Source organism: Candoia aspera, chromosome 7, assembly GCF_035149785.1.
Source record: "Candoia aspera isolate rCanAsp1 chromosome 7, rCanAsp1.hap2, whole genome shotgun sequence".
Lineage (NCBI taxonomy): Eukaryota > Metazoa > Chordata > Lepidosauria > Squamata > Boidae > Candoia > Candoia aspera.
In genome coordinates this window covers 72167639-72189594 of record NC_086159.1, presented here as the reverse complement: position 1 = coordinate 72189594, position 21956 = coordinate 72167639, and the positions used below count along the sequence as shown (strand labels likewise).

Sequence of the window (21956 nt, the reverse complement as noted above, 5' to 3'; positions counted from 1 at the left end):
ATTGTTCCCTGGGCAGCATCTCTTCCCCTCACCTCCCAAGGTCATTCCCACATTCCATTACACTAATTTTCCATGTTATTGCATTTATTTAAATTGCTTTTTTAATATGAAGAACAGTTTGAAAATTGCACATAAACTTTAAATCTTTATTCTTTACTGAATCTTCTTCAGATTGGGCTTGACTTCTGGTGATTTGATTGATATGCCCATCATTTTCTTGGTAATTCTAAAGTGGTTTGATGTTGCCCTCTTCTGAGTGTTTTTTTTTTTTTTCTTCATGAAAGCAGCTATCTGGCCTTGGCTGATTTAGAAGCTAAGAAAGATCAGTGTTGATTATGACTTGGATGGGAGATATCAGCAGATCCCAGGATTGAATGCTGTATTGGGAAATTGAAAAAAAAATATTTCTACTTTAAAAACTCCATGGATTCACCAGGAGTTGAATTAAAAGCAATTTTATCTTTTAATTTATCCCCTGAATAAAGAAGTTACGCAAAGACATCTTCATCCTTCCTTTTCAGTGGGGCCTGTACAGGGAATACCTTGCTGTATTATCCATAATTGTGTGGAATCCAATCCGAAACATTTACTCATCCCATTAAAATTATTTCTCTTGAGATGAAATGAAGTGTCATACTAGGTAAAATCCAGATGCAATTCTAATTTTCAAATCTTGACAATGTCTTCATCAGCTCAAGGCTTCCAACAAGATGTTGAGTGCAGGTAAATGACTCCTCAGTATTGCTTGATTGATCATTAAAGATAGATGAATTGTCTACCATTTCCCTCATTTTTCCAGTTTTGTTTTCCATATAAGCTTGGGACTTTTTTCAATTTTTCCAAGGAAAGTCTAATATATGCATTTATCTATATTATTTTATCGAATAGTATGCTATTTCTTCCTTCTGCATTTTGCTTTTCCCTTGGATTTCTCTCTGTATTTTTTTCTGCAGTTGGAATATGATCCCATCAAATTGAGAGATTTATGGTTGATGCATGCTTTTAAAATGCTAACCAAGCAAATTTCTTCCCCTTTTAACAACCTAGATTAACATTTGGGGTAGATCCCGGGTATGGCTCTATTTAAACAACTGAGAAAATATTTACAGATACTATCATCGTGTTCTAGGGTATTTCTCTCCAGCAGGAATATTGGTGTTTATCTTAAGTTTTTTCTCCAGGCATAATTTTCTGGCAAGTTCTGAAGCTACTCCTCCATAGCTAAACATTTCACAAGGTGAAAGAAAAGATAACAGGTGAAATTATATACTGCTTTAAAAAGTCCTGGTCTCTTAATCTACCTTTAGTTTAATATTTTCAAGTATTTGATAAGTAAGGTTGTTTTTATTCTTCTCTCCTGCAAGCACGGTGCAGTAGTTATTAGCATGAATGTTCCTTACTTCACAATTACTCCTGATTGATAGGCAAATCCAACTTCTACGTATTTGTTAATCTTCCCTGTTATCAGTTAGGGTAAGACAATGGGTAACTTTTGGGGGGCTCAGGAGTCTTACATCATCTTTATTATAACACAGCAGAAAGAACAAAGAGATCACAGATTTGACTCTTGCTCTTTGGAAATTTGAGTTCCAGACAGGAAACTAGGAATTATCCCAGTAATTTTGTAAGATATGACATGTGTCCAGCAAAGTGGTTTTGTTTTTTTGCAAATTGGCAGTTGATATAGCTGAAATATTTAGTTCTTGTAAAGATTTGTTTCATCTATTATTCTGCCTAATGCACCTATAGCCATAGCAATGGCTTTGCAAGATCCTTTCCATATCATTAGATCTCTATAATTTATATTTGTTTCTGATTGCTGTCCCCAGGTATTGCCATCACAATAAAAGTTACTCTTTTTAATTATTGTTCTGTCCCATCTGGCGACATGGAGTCTGTTACCCCTGATAAGAAAATATTGGCAGGTGCCCTGATAAAGGGTTCTGTGAACCTTTTGATCGGAGGGGTCTGACACCTACTTATTTAAAGCCTCCAAGAGTGATTGAAGTGGTGGTGGCATAGTGATATCACAGGAGGGAGAAAGCAATATTTTTATCCCATTTGCCCTTTTTTTGTGGGGGGAGGATATGGATTGGAAAGTTAAGGAAAATGCATAGACTCCACAAAAGTACACAGTTGGGAAAATTGATTTCCACTTTCTATAACTGAATTCTGGCAGTGATCTTGAAGGAGGGGGGAATTCAGAATCTCTCACAATGGGGGCTGGGGAGCAGATCAATGACATACATGACATTTGCCCATTCCTTGAATAAGATATATGTAAATTGCATATTTGTAATATTTACTTGAAGGCTTTGGTCTTGTAATCAACACCCATTTGGCTGACCCTATTTGTACCTGGAAGATAAGCAGGACTGAGGCTGGTTAGTTCTTGGATGGGAGACCAGTCAGGATACTGAAAAGTCAAAAGACATCCTAGAAAAATGCAGGAACAAACCACTTTGATGTTGTTGCCAAGATATCTACATGGTTTTATCCATGTAGTTATGTGGGGTTGAGTTTCACTTGGGGGCCTCTTTGTTAACCTGACCTGGGCCAAATTGCAAATATGTTGTTTATTGATTATTTCATGTTTTCCCTTGGTCTGTTTATTCTGTGACCTTAACAGGATGCTGATCCACAGTAATCATGTTCAAATGATTTATCCAGTTTGCCTTGTAATGTTCTCTTCCCTCTCCTTTGGCCCCTGTTTCTACTGAAAAGCTGCACACATCTATTCCACCATAAGAAGGAAACTGTTGGGATTTCTTATTACTCTTTTTAATTTTTTTTTAATGGTCAGCTTGCATTGACCATTAGAAAGGAATAACATGGGGAAGGATAGGGAAAGGGACAAGATATCAAGATCTTGTGGAACCTGGTGAATGAATTGTTGGTGATTGCATTCTCTTTGTATAGTTTCACAAATTATTCAAACCAGTCTCAAACACATTACATTCACCAAATGGGATGTTGAAAAAGAGAATAAAGAGGGGGAAGAAACATTCTTACAAGCTCTGTTTTGGTTTTGTTCTAATTTTCCTCAACAAACTTGGAATTCACTGGAGTTAAATGTGGAGGAAAGCAGCCTACGTGGGTGGTCAGGCAGGGCTTGAGAAAAAGACTATCATTTACTTTTGACCCTGAGATTGAAGTGGACTGTCCATCATGCATTTACAACTTTCCTGGAAGCAAATTCCCCTAATTTCAACCGTGTTCCCTCCAAGGAGTGTGTAGGATACTGATTATACAGTGTGACTGTATTCACAGCTTTTTAAGATGCTCATAGACCCAGGGTTAATACAATGTTCATTTAAATCTCTGCCTCCACCACACTGTTTTATCTTCTTGCTGCATCTTATGGCATTATCCTTGACATACTGTAGTAGCTATTCCTTTTCTATCAATGAAATCTATTGCTCATAAATGTGAAAGCCTTTTATGGGCTTTTCTCCACAAGAAGAAAGGGAAGTTCTGTATAAAAAGAGCAGGAGATTTGAGAAGTGGTGGGGTTGGAGGTGGTTGGTTGTGGAATATAGGTTAGTGGGAATCACTGTAGGAAGAAAGAGTGCATATTAAAGCTTGTAGAAGAGGAACAGGGTTAACTAATGCAACAACCAGTCATCATGCTTGTGTTCTTTTTCACTCTAGTTTTAGTCTTATTAACATTTTAATCTGTAAACAGTGCTGAAGTTGTTCATGGAGGGCTAGCCTCTTAAGAACTATTTCTGTAGGGTGAGGACCTCAGAATTGCTCACATAGATTGAATATTCACATAGACTGTTCACATAGATTAGATAAACAAACCAAAAGTTTTCCTCTTATTCTTATTATCGTTTGCTTGGTTCCTAGATTGAGATCCTGTCTTTGATTTAGAAGCTCAAGGAGATATACATAGCACTTCTTCTTCCAATTTTTTTTCCCCTCAAAGAGAGGTAGGTTGGGCTATGAGTGAGTGTCTGGCCCAAAGTCATTCAGGGAGTTTCCATGACTGAAAGTGAACCTGTACTGAGATCTTCCTGCTCTTAATCCAGCACCTTCTGTACTACATATCTTGTCTCATCTACAAACAGGAAGTAGCAACTTAGCAAAGGATGAAAGGCCATGATCTAACCAGGTTCCCCTTGGGCAGGTTTGTTGTACCTGGCTAGAGAAAGAGCATTGCAAGGAAAATATAGGAACATCAGCCAGAATTTGAAGGGCTTTGTACCCCATTTCAGAGTCCAAGTGCAAAACCTTCCAATTCATGTTGGCTTGGATATTTATCCCACTTCAACCATGTTCTGCTTGCAGAAGCGAAGGACAGCCTGGAAACTGGAGGACTAATTCAAAGTAGGGCAATATTGCTGTTGGAATATTGGAACAAAACAAAGGTGATGCATGTTTCATTGTCAGTAGTGGAGAATTTCTTCTCTGACTCTCCTTTTGGAAAGAAATATTTCCAAAAACAAAAAACACTTTCCCATGTTGTCACTGGAAAGTATCATTGGGAAATAACACCCAGCCCTGAAATCCTTCCCTGCTTCTTTGGAAGTAAATAAAAGCTCCTCCAAATCCTGAACAATTCCCCATGTCCACCCCACTCTGTTCAGCCAAAAATCCCTCAAAATCTCCATGTTCCGAATACATTTACCAGCTTGAATAAGAAGGATTGATATATCTGATCAATGCTGAATGGTATGTCATTGTGTAAGACCTGACCCCATGTTGCCAAGAAGCAAATTTTCACTGGAGTTATTCTGATTTACAACAAAATCCTATGTACAGTTCATATTGCTGCTCCCAAGATGTGGTCAGATTGCAGCTGATACCCAGCTAATCTGCAGTCCTAACTAATCTGGTTGTATCTGGAGTTCAATGGCCTTACTCCTGGGTAAATATATACAGCGTTACAGCTTTATTCATGAAGCCTGAAGTGGTAGCATTAGGTGACTTTGCTGAACGTTAGTCAGATATGTACATAAAACAGCTGATGTAATGATAGGGAAGAATGTGATTAGGAAGATATGGAATCCTTCAAATTTCTGAACAGTGGTCAGAAATGTTGAGACCAGAAATCCACCATCCTCTTGGAAGACCACCGACACTTGTAAACCGCCCAGATATTTTATTGTAAACTGCCCAGAGTCCCTCCTTGGGAGGGAGATGGGTGGTGATAAAATTTGATAAATAAATAAACAAACAAAAAATACTTCACCCATGTCCTAAGTCCTTTCAAGAATGGAATTTCCAAATCCTTCAACTTTACTTTCTATTATTTATCTGTTAAAAAGATGCATGGTCTCAGCAGTCAAAAGGTCAGTGGTTGTTCTCAGAGTACCAGAAGTTGTTAAGATTAGACATCAGCTCAAGCATAAGCCACTTCAATAACTTAGCCATCAGTAAAGCAGAATGGTACAAAAGCCATGTTCTTCACCAAGCCCGACAAGATGAAGAACTGTTTATTCTGCAGTGGTAGAGGTGTTGTAAAAACACTACTCTTCAAGGTTTGATTTGAATCAACAAGAGTTGGTACAAGCATTTGGAATTCTTTTACTTTTTAATAAGTACTAGCTGAAGAAGAGTGTTAATCCATTTCCCCCTTTTTCCTTTTCATTTCAGAATTGCTCGAGATAGTGTGAGCAGTAACAGTTTAAATAAAAGAATTATATCTACAGTATGTCTTAAAATTTCTATAGGAATTGTTGGGTGGCCACATGGAATTTCATCTCTTAAACTTATTCAGGCTTAAACATAATTTTTAAGTTTAAGTAAATTGAACATCAGCACTCCCCTTTGGGCTGGGCAAACATTTGGAATGTTAACAGCATATAGGGGGAACATTCAGAAGGAAATATCAATCTGTAATCTGTAATCTCCTTATCATAACAGCTCCTGAGTTCATCCAAACTATCTCAACATTCACATGTCTGCCATGAGAGACTTGCCCCTTCACGTAATGGCTGCCATAGTGGCCATGATCAGTCATAAAACTCGCCCTTTTCATAAAGAGAAGTTTTCCCTCAACATGATCTCTACCATCGTACTGGGAACTTTGTTGACCCAAAGCCATTGTTGACAACGCATATGATACCTTTTTCTTCTCCTCCTCTCCTTCCTCCTTCTTCCATGATTTCTTTGTCCTGCCTTTCCTTCAAGAGCTCAAGTGTACATGGCTCCTCTTGTGCTACAGCCTATATATGAGTATGACAGAAAATAGATAACATCTGTATGCTCTGCCATATCTTAAACAACCTTTCAGCCAACAACTAGACAATTTGTGTTGATCTTGAAGAGATTAAGCAGCAGAGTTAAATCTGATTAGTACTTAATGGAGACTACCCAAAAATTCCATATCTAGGAAGGAAGTCTCTTTAACCAGAGAATGAAGGAGCTGCACATGTTTAACCTTGAGAAGTCAGACGATGGATGTAATAGCACTCTTGACCTATCTGAAAGAGTGTCACATAGAATCAATTTAAGACTTGTTCTCCTAATTCCAGAGTGCAGGACCCAGAATAATGGATTTAAGTTTCAGGAAGGATGACTCAAACTGAACATTAGACAAAACATCCTAATAATAAGAGTGGTTTGACAGTGGAACCAGTTACCCAGGGAGGTGGTTGGCCCCCTCTGCTTGGTGATTCTAGCAAATGCTTCAAAGGCATCAGTGGGGATGCTAGAATTTGGATCCTTGTACTGAGCAGGGGGTTGGAATTATGGCCTCCTTCCAATTCTATGATTCTAGACTAAGTTGGGAAGCTTAAAGGAATTGTGAAAGAAGGCAGTGACAAACAACTTCCATAGCTTTTCCAAGAAAATGACATGGATAGAATCACTAGAAGAAAGCTCAATTCAGAAGATTCTTCACCTTTGACATTCCTTGTTTATATATCATTAGTCTTCATATTTATTATTTTATTAGTTTTATATCCCACTTGTTCTCCCTCCTCAATTTTGCTCCCCAGAGCAAGGATCCTGTGGGACAGACTGGGCTGACAGACAACAACAGGCCCAAAACCAACGGTGACTTGTCACAGCTAAAGATGGATCTTGGTTTCCCTGGGCCTAGACCCATACCTTAAACATGACTCTACTTTGGGTCAGACATTTTTGTCCTTTTGATGAATATACAGTATCTTACTGTCTAGCTTTACTGTCTTCTTAGAAAGTAGCAGTTTTGACATTTATCATATTTCCAAATTGATTTACTAGCTTTCCTGCTCAGATGTAACTGTGTGAATCCTTCCCATAACCACATATCCAAGGTCAGCAATCCTGGATGCCAAAACAGCAGCCTCAAGATTGCATTTACTTTATTATTACATTTTAAATTGGGAGGTTGAGTTGAACTCAGGAGCTATTATGATAAGGAGATTACAGATTACAGATTGATATTTCCTTCTGTGACATTGGGAATTCATTCACATATATGCTCTCCACTTACAGTAGAATTGGCTTCTTGTCAGAGGATGTCTGCCAACATAGCTCCCAGTATTCAAATCAATTTTTGAAGACTGAGTTTCTGTTAAGCATTAAGGATGATAAAGAAACTGAACCAGAATTCCATGAGCCAGGCAGAGGAGTAAATTTGAAGAATATGAACAATAGCAAGGGTTACAGATAACACCGAACAATCTTGGCTTTATCTTTTAGAAGGAACAGATTGTTACTCCAAAGTTTGCCAAAGTAAAGAAGGAAGTTAGCATTTTTGAAGAAGAAAAGTAAAGGGGGAGGGGGGAAGAGGACAACAAATGTGTATTTTGACATCCTTCCAGGAAAATTAACATTTTCTGCATGTTGTAAATAGAATATAGCTAATTATTGAGACATAAAAAGAATTAACACCCACTTTAATGTTTCTGAGCTTTTTTTATGAATAGGCCTTGATTTTAACCCTTTCATATTTTAATGTGAGCCTCTTTCTTCCTATTTATAGTGCTGGTCATGAAACTAATTGGTCTGGATGGTTGTTTCAAATATCACACAATCATTTTGTGGTGCCATTTGCTGACATTTCTTCTTCTTAACTTGGGAATCACCAATGGGTTTGGCATAGGTGTTACCACTTTCATTTTTCCAGTATCTTCCAGATACTCAGGAGCTTCAGTGTAGGTAAAAATGATCTATATGTAGACTGGGAATGGATAAATCTTTATTTTTAAGGATCTCATTCCCTTTGGAATAATCTGTAGGAAAACTGGTTGTGAATTAAAGGGGCAGCTTAACCAAGGAGTAGGCAGGGTTGGAAATAAGAATTGAATGATCAGCCATTCCCTTTATCTTCCCCCACTCTTTGTAACATATTTCCATGTTGTTCTCTTTTTTCTCTCTCCCAGACAATAAACTAAAATAGATTACTTTTTTCCAAAGATATGATCTGCTTGTTTGCAGAATCACTAAAAATTAAGCCAATGTTTGCAACTACAGTCTTTAGCATAATCTCTATAAACCTTCAATTTTTTGATATCATAGTATATTTGGCTGGCTATTGGAATGTTATTTTAATGTAGCCATAATTAATAAACTTATAGTCTGTGAGATAGTTTATAACTTCTTCCATCATTCACTTGCAAAATTGTCTATGTTGACATGTAACACAAAATCTCCAGGATTTCAAAAAAAGACCTGACTGATGCTCTGTATTACCACCAGCTTCTTCACACTGGTCCTAAGATATGGTAATTTGATTTTAAATTCAAATCACTTTGAATAGAATCAAAAGTCTGTTATCCTACAAATTTGTTTGTAGAGAATTGTAGTCTACTAGAGTCAAGAAAGTGAAATGAAAAGTCAAAAGATGTGGTGCGAAGGCTAATTGGAAAAGGGTGTTAAATGCCTGCCCTTTAAATTCTAATCAAGGTTTATAAATGTGAGCTTTCCTTGAAATCTCGTATTCATAGAATTATAGGTTGTAAGGGTTAGAAATGGCCTTACAGATCATTTAATTCAACTTGTTGCCCAGTGGAGGAACCCACTACAAAGGCAACGGAGAAATAATTTGTTCTTAGTTTGTCTAACTCTGTTAGCTACTTAACTGATATGTAGAGATCTAGTCATTCCCTGGCTAATAGGGGATGGACTAAATCAGTCTTTCCAGGCTTTGCAGCTGTACATATGTGGACTTCAATTCCCAGAATTCTCAGCCATGCCTTGAATAGAAGAGCATTGCAGTCTATTTTGGGGTCTTTTCAGACAGATTCTAGTCTGTGGGTTATTTTTCCCCCTCCTCTTTTTCTCCTAATAATCTATTCTGCTGCTTATTTTATTTATATTTCAAATTTAGTCACTCACTCAAGGAGCGACTCTGGGTGGTTTACAATAAAACAAGAATAAATACTAGTTATAATACAATAAAACAATATTTTTAAATAAATAATACATTCCAAAGCATAGATGGTAAAAAGTTCTTAATGTCCCTTTGCCACTGAATCTTGGGCTAAACTTTGATATCAAAGTCTATTAGCATTCATTTTTCCCCAAATAGAATACACACACACATACATACACACATACACATACACACACCCCTAAAAATTATGTACTGCTTAAAATGATGTGCAATCGGTTCTAGCTACATTTAAAAAAGAGTTTACACCAGGGAATTTCCATTTGCAAAAGACTACATTAAGGAAATTTATGTCAAAAAATGAAAGCAGGGTAATTTTCACTTAAAAAAAAGTTCTTGGGCAATTTATATTAATATAAGGTAAAGGTAAAGGTTTCCCTTGACGTAAAGTCCAGTCGAGTCCGACTCTAGGGGGCGGTGCTCATCTCCGTTTCAAAGCCTTGGAGCCAGCGTTGTCCATAGGACACTTCCGGGTCATGTGGCCAGCATGACTCACGGAACGCCGTTACCTTCCCGCCGAAGCGGTACCAATTAATCTACTCACATTTGCATGTTTTCGAACTGCTTGGTGTGCAGAAGCTGGGACGAGCAACGGGAGCTCACCCCGCCGCGCGGTTTCGAACCGCCGACCTTCCGATCGACAGCTCAGCGGTTTAACCCGCAGCGCCACCGCGTCCCTTATTATATTAATATAACTGCATATTATTAAGGAAAAAATGCACAAATGCATATGCTATGAGCTGCTGCAAACATAAATCATTATAGAATTTTTTAAAGTAGAAATTTACCCCACCCTGCTTGCCAAAAAACAAAACAAAACAAAACAAAAAACCCTATGCTTTAGTAATGCATAGTAAATGGACAGGAATGTTCATGATTCACATACCTGTACTTCTCAGTTCTTTATTTAGTATGAAGATAACAATTTAATTGTATAGAATCTCTGGGGACGACCATGCAGAGTGACTTATGAGTGGTCCTTAATGGGCCACTCTTGAATTGAGAATGGCAAAAAAAAAAAAAAAAAGTACTTTAGAGACAGAGGTTAAAATATAATTGTACTTATAACTGCTGTAAAGAATATTGGAAGCCCCTTCTTTGCATCTTTTTTTTTCTTTTCTATTTTTCTTTTGCTTTTTTCCTCATTTCTTTCACTTTTAGCTTTCTCTTTGATTTCTTTCTTTTTCTTTTTTCTTCCTTACTATATATTAGTTTGTATTAGTTTTTAATCTTCCTTTCAAAACGTTATGTTTTAAGTGCCACCTTTTGATAGCAGTGTGCTTTCACTTTATATAAAATTGCATATAAAGTGAAAGCACACAGCTATGAAAAAGTGATGGCACTTAATAAGTGTATGGATGCTTCATCTGTTACTGATCATGGAGTGGAGCGTTAGTTACTTTCATCTATGAAGTAAATGAAGAAGTCCAGAAATTGGTTCTGAATTCTGCTATGCCAGCTCTCATGCTTTTTTTTTTTTACTATATTATATGCTGCTTATTCTCAAAGGCTCTGAGTGGCTAACAACCAGAACATCATAACTCCCCCCACACACAACAATGAATAAAAATGAACACACTGGGGGAAAAAAATGGAAATCCTAACAGCATCAGAAGAGATTTAAAGATGAAGTTGTCCATCTGCCAACACATCTGCTACTAACTGCACTCTTCAAGTACAGGAAGAAAGAGGGTGACTGGATCTCTGTAGAGAGGCAGTTCCAAAGCATGGGGGTTGTGTTAAAAGATGTGTCTAAGTCTTATACTTGGATCAATGGGACCTGATGGGAGGTGGCCTTGACAGGCAGATTATAGAAGATGTCCCATAGGCAACTAGATCTGGAGCCATGTAGCACCTTAAAGGTAGCAATCAACACCATGAATCACACCCAGAAGCCAACTGGTAGCTAACACAACTCCTGAAAAGTGGAGTTACCCAAATACAACAGGAAATGCCTATCGCTGTCCAGGCTACCAGTTGTAGCTTCTGGATGCTTTCCAAAGGTAGCCCCATGCAGAGTGTGTTACAGTAAACTGAAGGGGAGGTGACTTGGGCATAAGTGGCTGAGCAAAGCTTCTCAGTCCAGAAATGGTGCAACTGGTACACAAGATGTACCTGTCAGCCCCACTAGGTGGACCAGACCAGGAAACCAACTCTACAGGGAGGCTAAAACTGCTCTGATTGAAATTGGCTATAACAACACAATTGTGCCTGCTTGTGATGTAGCTCCTCCTCCTCCTTATAATTCAGTGAATTAGGGAGGTATCTATTTGAGCAGCTTCTGAATGTTTTGCACTTAAAAATGTTTCAGCCCCTTTTGCCCAGGCAATGGTTCCTGCCTATTTCTATCAAGGTCATCTTCCTACAATACCTGTGTAAATCACTCCTGGCCAAAGTTGCCACCTCCACAAGCAACACATATGAGTCAAGGAGGGCTCCAAATTGTGAACCACCTCTGAATGGGGGAATACAACTCTGTTCAGAGCCAAAGATTGTGCTACTCTGGAATTATTTGACCCACAGGCCCAAAGGCCACTCCATCCTGGAGGGATTCAGTTGAAGTCTGTTCTTTCCCATCCAGATCCTGATGGTGTCCAAGCACTTCTACCATACCTGTTTAGCATGGGGTGGATAGATGACCTCTTCCTTCAGGTATGAAAGAGAAATGAGGAGAATAGAGACCTCTGGGAAACTCTTCAGAATAGAGATATCTAGGCAAATTTCTCATCCTCCCCCTCCCTCCATTGCAACTGACCACTTAAGAAATAAACCACTGAAGAATGATGTGCCCCACTCCAATCCCTCAGAGACAATCCAAAAGAAGATCATAGATGAAGCTTTCAAAAGCTGCTGAGAAGTCAGGGAGGACCATTCCACCTGGTCTTGGACTCTCCCCATAACCTTAACAAATGTGACCAAAGCATTTTCTGTGCTGAACCCTGATTGGTCAAGATAATGTTTCTTCCAGGGTCCTCTGAGGTTGCTGCACCTACCACATTTTCTACCACCTTTCCCAAAAAGGAGAGATTAGGAACTGGTCTAAAGTCACCCAAAATAGTTGCATCAAGTGATAGCTTCTTGAGGAAGAGTACACCATGTCCTTTTTCAGAGGAGATAGAAACAACCCTCACCCAAAGGATTGGCAACTGTTCCGATCCAACCTCCTACCACCTTGTGGCAGGACCTAACCAACCACAAGGGGCAGGGATCCAGCTGAGAAGCGGGGCACTGACACAAAAGACAACCCAGTTTCCTCAGGACTCTCAGACTCAGACTAATCTCAGATAACTTGATAAGATGAAACCCTGGTCATCTCCATTGACATTGACCATCTAGTGTAAAATCTTCAATCTCAGAATCCCATTAAAACTTCCCCCATTTCACTTTTCTCACCAGCCTGATCCTTGTTTGCATTAAGAGAAGACATCACAAATTTGAACTCCTGTAACTTGATACTTGATTTAATAGTAATACGTAACTGTTGCAATGCAATTAAAAGAAAATTGAAGGTCTTCACTTGTGTAAATATGAATATAAAATTATATTATTGTTGTCTCTTGTGCAATTGAGACCTTCCAGGAAAACACACTTTCAGAGGTGTCCCCTTAGGGTGGTGAACCTGTATTATTAAACCTCTTACAGCAGCTCAATCAAGAACACAGGATTCTCACACAGATTCTGAATGGGTGGGTTTATTGTAAGGAAAAAAAAAATATTGTTCACCTACAGAATCTTGGAAACTGGATATGTGTACCTTGGCTGTCATTTATCATTGAATAATTAGGGCAAGAGTTCTCCTATTGCCTTCTTCCTAACTATTTATTAGTTTAATGAGGAAGATGATAATTGCTTCTTTGATTGTTCATTTGTTCTTGTTTGGCAATATTTTGGAAACATCTATTTTCCTTTTCAAACTATCCATTTTCTTTCCCAGATACATCTTCTTATGGGATAGAGTGGAAACATGATTGTGTATAAAATCATGCATGGCATGGAGAAAGTGGACAAGGATTGGTTTGTTTCCTTCTCAAAATGCAAAGAATTTGTTGTTGTTTATTCGTTTAGTCGCTTCCAACTCTTCGTGACTTCATGGACCAGCCCACGCCAGAGCTTCCTGTCAGTCGTCAACACCCCCAGCTCCCCCAGGGACGGATCCATCAGCTCTAGAATATCATCCATCCACCTTGCCCTTGGTCGGTCCCTCTTCCGTTCGCCTTCCACTCTCCCTAGCATCAGCATCTTCTCCAGGGTGTCCTGTCTTCTCATTATGTGGCCAAAGTATTTCAGTTTTGCTTTTAATATCATTCCCTCAAGTGAGCACTCTGGCTTTATTTCCTGGAGTATGGACTGGTTTGATCTTCTGGCAGTCCAAGGCACTCTCACAATTTTCCTCCAACACCACAGTTCAAAAGCATCGATCTTCCTTCTCTCAGCCTTCCTTATGGTCCAGCTCTCGCAGCCATATGTTACTACGGGGAACACCATTGCTTTAACTATGCGGACCTTTGTTGGCAGTGTGATGTCTCTGCTCTTAACTATTTTATTGAGATTTGTCATTGCTCTTCTCCCAAGGATTAAGTATCTTCTGATTTCCTGACTGCAGTCAGCATCTGCAGTAATCTTCGCACCTAGGAATACAAAGTCTTTCACTGCTTCTACATTTTCTCCCTCTATTTGCCAGTTATCAATCAGGCTGGTTGCCATAATCTTGGTTTTTTTGAGGTTTAGCTGCAAGCCAGCTTTTGCACTTTCTTCTTTCACCTTCATCATAAGGCTCCTCAGTTCCTCTTCACTTCCAGCCATCAAAGTGGTATCATCTGCATAACTGAGATGGTTAATGTTTCTTCCAGTGATTTTAACTCCAGCCTTGGATTCCTCAAGCCCAGCTTGTCGCATGATATGTTCTGCGTACAAGTTGAATAGGTAGGGTGAGAGTATACAGCCCTGCCATACTCCTTTCCCAATCTTAAACCAGTCCGTTGTTCCATGGTCTGTTCTTACCGTTGCTACTTGGTCATTATACAGATTCTTCAGGAGGCATACAAGATGACTTGGTATCCCCATACCACTAAGAACTTGCCACAATTTGTTATGGTCCACACAGTCAAAGGCTTTAGAATAGTCAATGAAACAGAAATAGATGTTTTTCTGAAACTCCCTGGCTTTTTCCATTATCCAGCGGATATTGGCAATTTGGCAAAGACTAGGGGTTATTTAATGACACTGATTAGAAGTAGATTTCAAACAAACAAAAGAAAATACTTCTTCACACAATGCAGAGTTTACCTGTGGAATTTATTACTACAAGGCACAGTGATGGCCTTGGGTGGCTTTAAAAGGAAATTGGACAAATTCATGGATGACAGATCTGTCAAGAGCTATTGGTTTAGAAGACTCAATGTTCCCTGCAGGTTGGGGACAGAATACCTCCAAATTCTACTTGCAGGGTATCAACGAGTGGAGAAGTTATGTCTCCATCTCTTTTTGTGAACATCCAAAGGGCTGAACATCCGTACGTTCCTATAAGAGCGAATTATAAGAACAGTAGTCTTAAGACTTCAGTTTGTGAACACAAGGAGGCATACAAACACTTCATCTTAAGCTGTTAGACATCCTCTTCTTGATACATTGCTCCCATATTGCAATTTTTTGGAAAGCTGTAAGGACATAGCATCTCTTTTCTAAGGACTGAAATACATCTCAAAAATATGCAACAGATATCTGATTTTGTCAAACATTAAAAACAAACAACAAAAAATGATGCTGGGGGGGGCTAAATCCCAGCCCTCTAAATGAGAAAGGGGAAAAAAAAAAGAATTGCTTCCAAGTCACATTTGTTCTAGAGATGCAACGCAAAATATGCAGTTCTCTTAACTATAAAATGCTTAGATAGACCAATGCAGCTGGTTTAAAGTTTATCCTTTAAATATTGCAACACCAACCTGTGACTTGCATCTATGAATATTTATTACATTCGCGTATCCGTCTACATACAGCAGGGAAATGTTGAGTCACTATATGGCATATCTGCAAATTTGAACTGCCCAGACTGTGGTTGCTTGCTTCTAGAAATCAATCCAAGGTATTTCACACTGACCAAAATAGTAACCCAGTTATGATGTGTGCCGGATTAGTCACAAGCTGCTCTTTTGAGAAGCAGCAAGAATTCAGTGTAAATGAAAGAAGGGCTGGACTCAATATTTAAGTAGCATGTAACATTGCAGTTCAACATCAAACTGAGGCTACTGCGAGATAATTGGCTAGAAATAAGCATTTGTGGAAATGTGTGAGAACAATAGAGAGAAGTCAGCTTTATTCAGATCCCCATTTTGAAAGAAGTATCAGCATAAATTATACACTTGACAAATTTGAAAAACCTACAACTCTTCAATGGAATGGGCCATTGAAGTCTTGAAGTCTCTTTCTACCGATCCAGGAGCACGTGTGTGTGTGTGTGTGTGTGTGTGTGTGCAAAAAGTTAAGACAGGGTTGCAACTATGTGTCTCAAACTCAGCCCCTTTTGTACATGCACTGACAGCACACACATGTACAATCATGGGGTCACAGCTGGCATTTTAACTTTTGACCCCTGCCCCCCAAAATTGTTGGTTACAGCTTCCATGTTATCACACTGTCTCTCAGTGAATGAATGAACTGCCTTTAATTGTACACAATATACACTTGCATAATTAAAGTGATAAATCCCAAATAAAAATACAGCAAAAAGTTCCTATCAAATGACAGTAAATAAAGTATACAGGAGTACAATAATATACAGGAAAATAGGAACTGATGTATGTAGGTCCAATTCACTAAGTTATAATGCTACTTTATATTAACTAAGTATATACATTGAAAGCATAATGTTAAGATTCCCAAAAGCTGGTTGACTAATTTGATAAAGTATTATACCTATAAAATACCTTAATACTTCAACAATAAAATAGTATTGTAATATATTTTTTTAAAAAAAATAAAATATGCGCATATTTAAAATTATAACCAATTGGTTAATAAGTAACCTCACTGAAATCTTTATTGATACTAGGTATCTACAGGGACATTTCTATTAGTGAAAGTCCTCAGAATTGTTTAAACACTCAACACATTATGAATCCCAGCAAGAGCAAACAGTTTTTACAGATAACAAGTAACATTTTACTACTAGCCCAAACAAGTTTTAAGATTTGGTCTCCTAAGATAAGCAAATCTTCCATTCATGTACTTTCTTTCCACTAGGCACTGACATCTACTGATTTGCAATATATTGCAGTCTTGTTCTGCTTTAAACTCAAGTCTTGGATATTTTTCTTTTAACAGCACCCATGGAGTTTACAAATAATTAGAAGATCTACAATGGTTTTTAATTAGAATTAAAACTTCTTCTTTTGACTTGTAACAAAGAGAGGAGAGTAAAACACTGGGATGAGGGAAGCGGGGAACATGGAACTTACTTTTTAAAGGAATGATACAGACACTGTCATAGTACAACTGGAAATCTGGTAATTGTGTTTCATAAAGACTTATTGCAGTGCAACTGAACAGATTAAGGCCCGTTAGAGACAATAAATGGATTTAATTCCTTGCCTTTTCTTTTCTGCACTATAGTTCACATGAGTCAGATCTCACTGGAATTGAACCCAACACCTGTTTTTATAGCATAAGAACAGCCAGGAAAGAAAACTCAAGTCAGCCAAGAGTAAAGTGCTCTAAACATGTACACAGTCCATTCCCCCACTGCTGTGTAACTAGATGTCCCCTATCCAAAATTAGAAATTATGGCATTGAGATGGATAAAACCTCAAGGGAATAGGTTGGGAAGGTATCATTTGTTCAGAAAAATAATGAAAATACAAATCTCACAACTGGCCAGCGAGACCAATTGCGAACCCAGCCATTGTGGCTTGTTAGACAAACCACAGCTTATCCCAGCACAGGGACCCAATGATGGAGTGGTGAAGATGTTGGACTGGCACCAACAAATCCAGCTTCACGTCGATCCTCAGCCCTGGAAACTCGCTGAGGAGACCTTGGGGCAGGAATTCGCTCCCCCTCAGCCCGACCTCGTAGCGCTGATACCGCAGGGACAAAATGGACGGGGATCCCTCACAAGCCGCCTGGCGCTCCAACAGGAAAGGCGGGCTATAATTTCTAAGGCATCTATACGGAAAGAATAGAACGAGCAGCGAAAGCTCCCTCTTACGGACTCGCCGGATGGTACGGCCGGAAGGGCAGCGGGGTGCAGGTGGGGGAGGTCCTCGAGCAAGGAGAGAGGACCAGAGGGAAGCCTTCGTGTCATACGGGACCGGCTCTCTCCCGAGTCCCTCTGGGCTCCGTCTGTCCCTCACCTGCCTTTCGCGGCCAGCTCGCCCGGCGCCTTCCTTCGGCCTCGTCCGTCCGTCCGTCTGCCCGTCCCTCCCTCGGAGGTGTGGCCTCCCCGGTTATTTACGAGCGCGCCCGCCCTCCCATTCGCTCCGCCAAGGATGTCTTCGGGACTCCGGTGGAGCCGCTGCTGGAGCGAAGGCGGACCCGGGGAGGGCTCGGAGACGCCGGGGCGGGCGTAATTGGAGCGACTTTCCATTCCGGCTTCCCTCGTCTAGGCGCTCCACAAGGCGAAGGAGGCTCCTGGTGGCACCTGAAAAGCGGCTGCTCCAAAGATCGGATTTCCCCCCTCCTTCTCCCCCGCCCTGGGAATCTGCAGCCTGCCTAAAAAGTGATTTCAAGCGCCGGGATTTTTTTCCCCCTTCTTCTTCTTCTATCTTAAAGTTGCCTTTCTCCCCAAAGGAGGAGATTTCTTGCGGCGCTTCGTTGCTGAATCCGTCAGCGGCGTGGTGAGTACCATCCCGAGTTCCTTTTCATGAATTGATATGTCCGAAAGGAGATCACATTTTAACCTCTTGTTTCGGAGGAATAAATGTGCCCGCCAGCCCAGCAGCTGAATTGATCCCCCTTGCAATTGAATCTTTTATTCCTCCTTCTGGAAGAATATCGCTCACTACACCTGCCGTAGGCTTTCCCTTTCAGCTGGAGATACGTACATACATACGCACTAAACCCCCAACTTACCCAAACAGCGTCTCTTTGCTAATGCGCGTTGGCCGCTTTCGGGAGTGCGGATCTGATCTCTTCTCCGCCAGCGACTGAGTCCCCGGCGTTTTGACACGGGCTCCTCCGGGTCCCTCTTCCAGGCCGGTGGGGATCACGTCCCGTTCAGACAACCGAGCTTATTTTTCTGCCTAGGTTTTGAAGGGACGGGGCAGGACTGACTTTAAACACAACGCGGAAACGCTGCTTGGCGAATTAAAGCAGGTCGATTTGCTGGGTGCAAAAGAAAAAAAACAATGCTGTTGCAAAACGCCTATTTCCTTTTTCTAATCCACGTGGCGTTTAGTGGGGCTTAAAAATAATAACACGGGCTTGCACGTGGTGCCTGATCAGGTACGTATCTCCTTGGTGGTATGCCCCACAAATTTCAAGTATGAAGGGCGGCATTTTTTTATTTTTTTATTTTTTGTTATCGGTCTTAAAATCGATTGCTTGTTGGAAAAGTGCATAGATGCTCTGAATTTCCCCAGGTAACTCTGTCCTCAGTTTCTCAAGAGTAAGAGTTGACCCTTTTGATTTCAACTAGCACAGGTGTAAGGGTGTTCGGGGGAGGCGCACCTGTTCACTTGTTTTGTTGTTTAAATGACCAAATGAGATTTGATTGGCAGGGGCCAGGCAGCAAAACAGTGTCAATCTAAAAATCATCCCAAATAATTGGGGAAAAAAAGTTTCTGTTCATTTTAAGTTTAGTTTAAATTGGTATAAATGGGGAAATGCACGGAGACATTGTATGGGCTGTGAGTCTAATTTCTCTCTGAATAAAATTCCATGGCAAAACTTTGGTTATTTCTCTTCCTGTGGTATTGAAAGAATGCATTCTACAGTGGTGGAATACTCATTCCACTGATCGGCTATTTAAGTCGAACAAAAGCATTTTATTGAGTGTTAATGGCATTTCCTCTCTTGCAAAAAGGATTGTGGGTGGAAGTTGGGTAAATTAGAAATAATGAAGGGCTGAATTGAAGAGATCACCCCCCCCCCCATGAAAATAGATCTCAAAAGTGCAAGGTGTTACTATTTCCCAGGTTTTTGTGCCATGTATCTGTACTTGTGGAAATTATTTATTTACTTATATTATTTTCTATCCTGCCTTTATTATTTTCGTAAATAACTCAGGGTGGTGATTAAATTAACGTGAATACATTCTACCTAAAGTGGATGCCTTATTTATGTCAACTCTAGAGTGTGGGAAATTAACAAGACATTGAGTGTGACTTCATATCCCCACCCATAAATACATTGTGTCATAGATTATAAGTCACTCTTCTGTTTAAACAATGGTTATGTGAAATAACTGGTTTATATAGAAGCCATGGTTAACCATGGTTTACAAACCCCAGTGGAGATCATATTTAGCCATAATCAGAACAGACTGTGGTGCAGTGTCCAAAACCATCTAGAGAAGGTAACACAAAATTTCCACATTAACAACTTAAATTCTCCATACTGCTGTGGGCACTGAATAACTGGCTACATAAAATGAGAAATGGATATGATGAACTAATTTCTTCAAGCGACTTGGTGCATTTCTTTTTTGAATGAAGCATCATGTGTGACTACTAGTTGACCAAAATTGACCATGAGGTTGTGAACCTTTCACCTCAAATGCTTCCTCCCAAATTTATTTCTTGCTGTTAAGTAATCTGTGAAAATTACTGTCAAAATTATTGGTCTTGTTACAGTATTAGCTGCAGGCATCATAATTAGGTTATTGGCTATCTGTGCCTAGCATCCACATGGGGAGCATGGTGGGAAGTGATATTTTGGGAGCTGTGATATCGTTATGCAACTTACATAATTGACATCATTTGTGAGGTGGTATGACATCATTGTGGCTATCAAGTGGGAAATTATTTGCAAGATGGAGTTAATATTTTCCAAGAAGGTGTTAGTTGTATTCAAGGATGAGAAAACCTGCCTGTATGTGGAGGGGGGGAGGATAATTCCTTGGTGTATCGGGAAACACTAAAGAATGTCCAAACTATCGAACAGTGGCACTCATTTCACATGCCAGTAAGGTAATGCTCAAGATCCTGCAAGGTAGACTTCAGCAGTTCATGGAGCGAGAATTGCCAGATGTACAAGCTGGGTTTAGAAAAGGCAGAGGAACTAGGGACCAAATTGCCAATATCCTCTGGATAATGGAAAAGGCCAGGGAGTTTCAGAAAAACATCTATTTCTGTTTTATTGACTATTCTAAAGCCTTTGACTGTGTGGACCATAACAAATTGTGGCAAGTTCTTAGTGGTATGGGGATACCAAGTCATCTTGTATGCCTCCTGAAGAATCTGTATAACGACCAAGTAGCAACAGGAAGAACAGACCACGGAACAACGGACTGGTTTCAGATTGGGAAAGGAGTTCGGCAGGGCTGTATACTCTCACCCTACCTATTCAACTTGTACACAGAACACATCATGCGACATGCTGGGCTTGAGGAATCCAAGGCTGGAGTTAAAATCGCTGGAGGAAACATTAACCATCTCAGATATGCAGATGATACCACTTTGATGGCTGAAAGCAAAGAGGAACTGAGGAGTTGTATGATGAAGGTGAAGGAAGAAAGTGCAAAAGCTGGCTTGCAGCTAAACCTCAGAAAAACCAAGATTATGGCAACCCGCTTGATTGATAACTGGCAAATAGAGGGAGACAATGTAGAAGCAGTGAAAGACTTTGTATTCCTAGGTGTGAAGATTACTGCAGATGCTGACTGCAGTCAGAAAATCAGAAGACGCTTGATCCTTGGGAGAAGAGCAATGGCCAATCTCGATAAAATAGTTAAGAGCAGAGACATCACACTGACAACAAAGGTCCGCATAGTTAAAGCAATGGTGTTCCCCGTAGTAACATATGGCTGCGAGAGCTGGACTATAAGGAAGGCTGAGAGAAGGAAGATCGATGCTTTTGAACTGTGGTGTTGGAGGAAAGTTCTGAGCATGCCTTGGACTGCAAGAAGATCAAACCAGTCGATACTCCAGGAAATAAAGCCAGAGTGCTCACTTGAGGGAATGATATTAAAAGCAAAACTGAAATACTTTGGCCACATAATGAGAAGACAGGACACCCTGGAGAAGATGCTGATGCTAGGGAGAGTGGAAGGCAAACGGAAGAGGGGCCGACCAAGGGCAAGGTGGATGGATGATATTCTAGAGGTGATGGACCCGCCCCTGGGGGAGCTGGGGATGTTGACGACCGACAGGAAGCTCTGGCGTGGGCTGGTCCATGAAGTCACGAAGAGTCGGAAGCGACTAAACGAATAAACAACAAATCCTAGTAGAATGTAATTGAATGCAATATGGAAGTTGCATAAAGTACATGCAATAGGAAGATTATAGGAGAATTAAATATTTGGCTTTGCTTTTGCCACTGTAGGAAGTATAATATTTGGCAGATATAAAAGCAGAGATAAAGGTGGCAATCATACTATATAACATATGGTATGAACCTTTGAGCACTTCAACTATTTATTTTGGAGCTATGAGTTCCCACATATAGTATCTTTGCTCACATGGATATGTGAAGT

The 21956-nt window shown here is 39.9% G+C and overlaps 2 protein-coding genes across 2 annotated transcripts in view; one reads left to right on the top strand and one right to left on the bottom strand.

The window, feature by feature from the left end:
* LOC134500729 (platelet glycoprotein 4-like) overlaps window positions 1-21956 on the bottom strand; it is a 461190-nt gene that overhangs the window by 121056 nt on the left and 318178 nt on the right. The window lies entirely within an intron of this gene.
* The window catches only part of SEMA3C (semaphorin 3C), a 175298-nt gene continuing 171437 nt past the window's right edge, over window positions 18096-21956 (top strand). The window contains exon 1 of the mRNA XM_063308094.1: window positions 18096-18159. The gene's annotated coding sequence lies outside the window, so the exon portion shown is untranslated. The remainder of the gene's footprint in view (window positions 18160-21956) is intronic.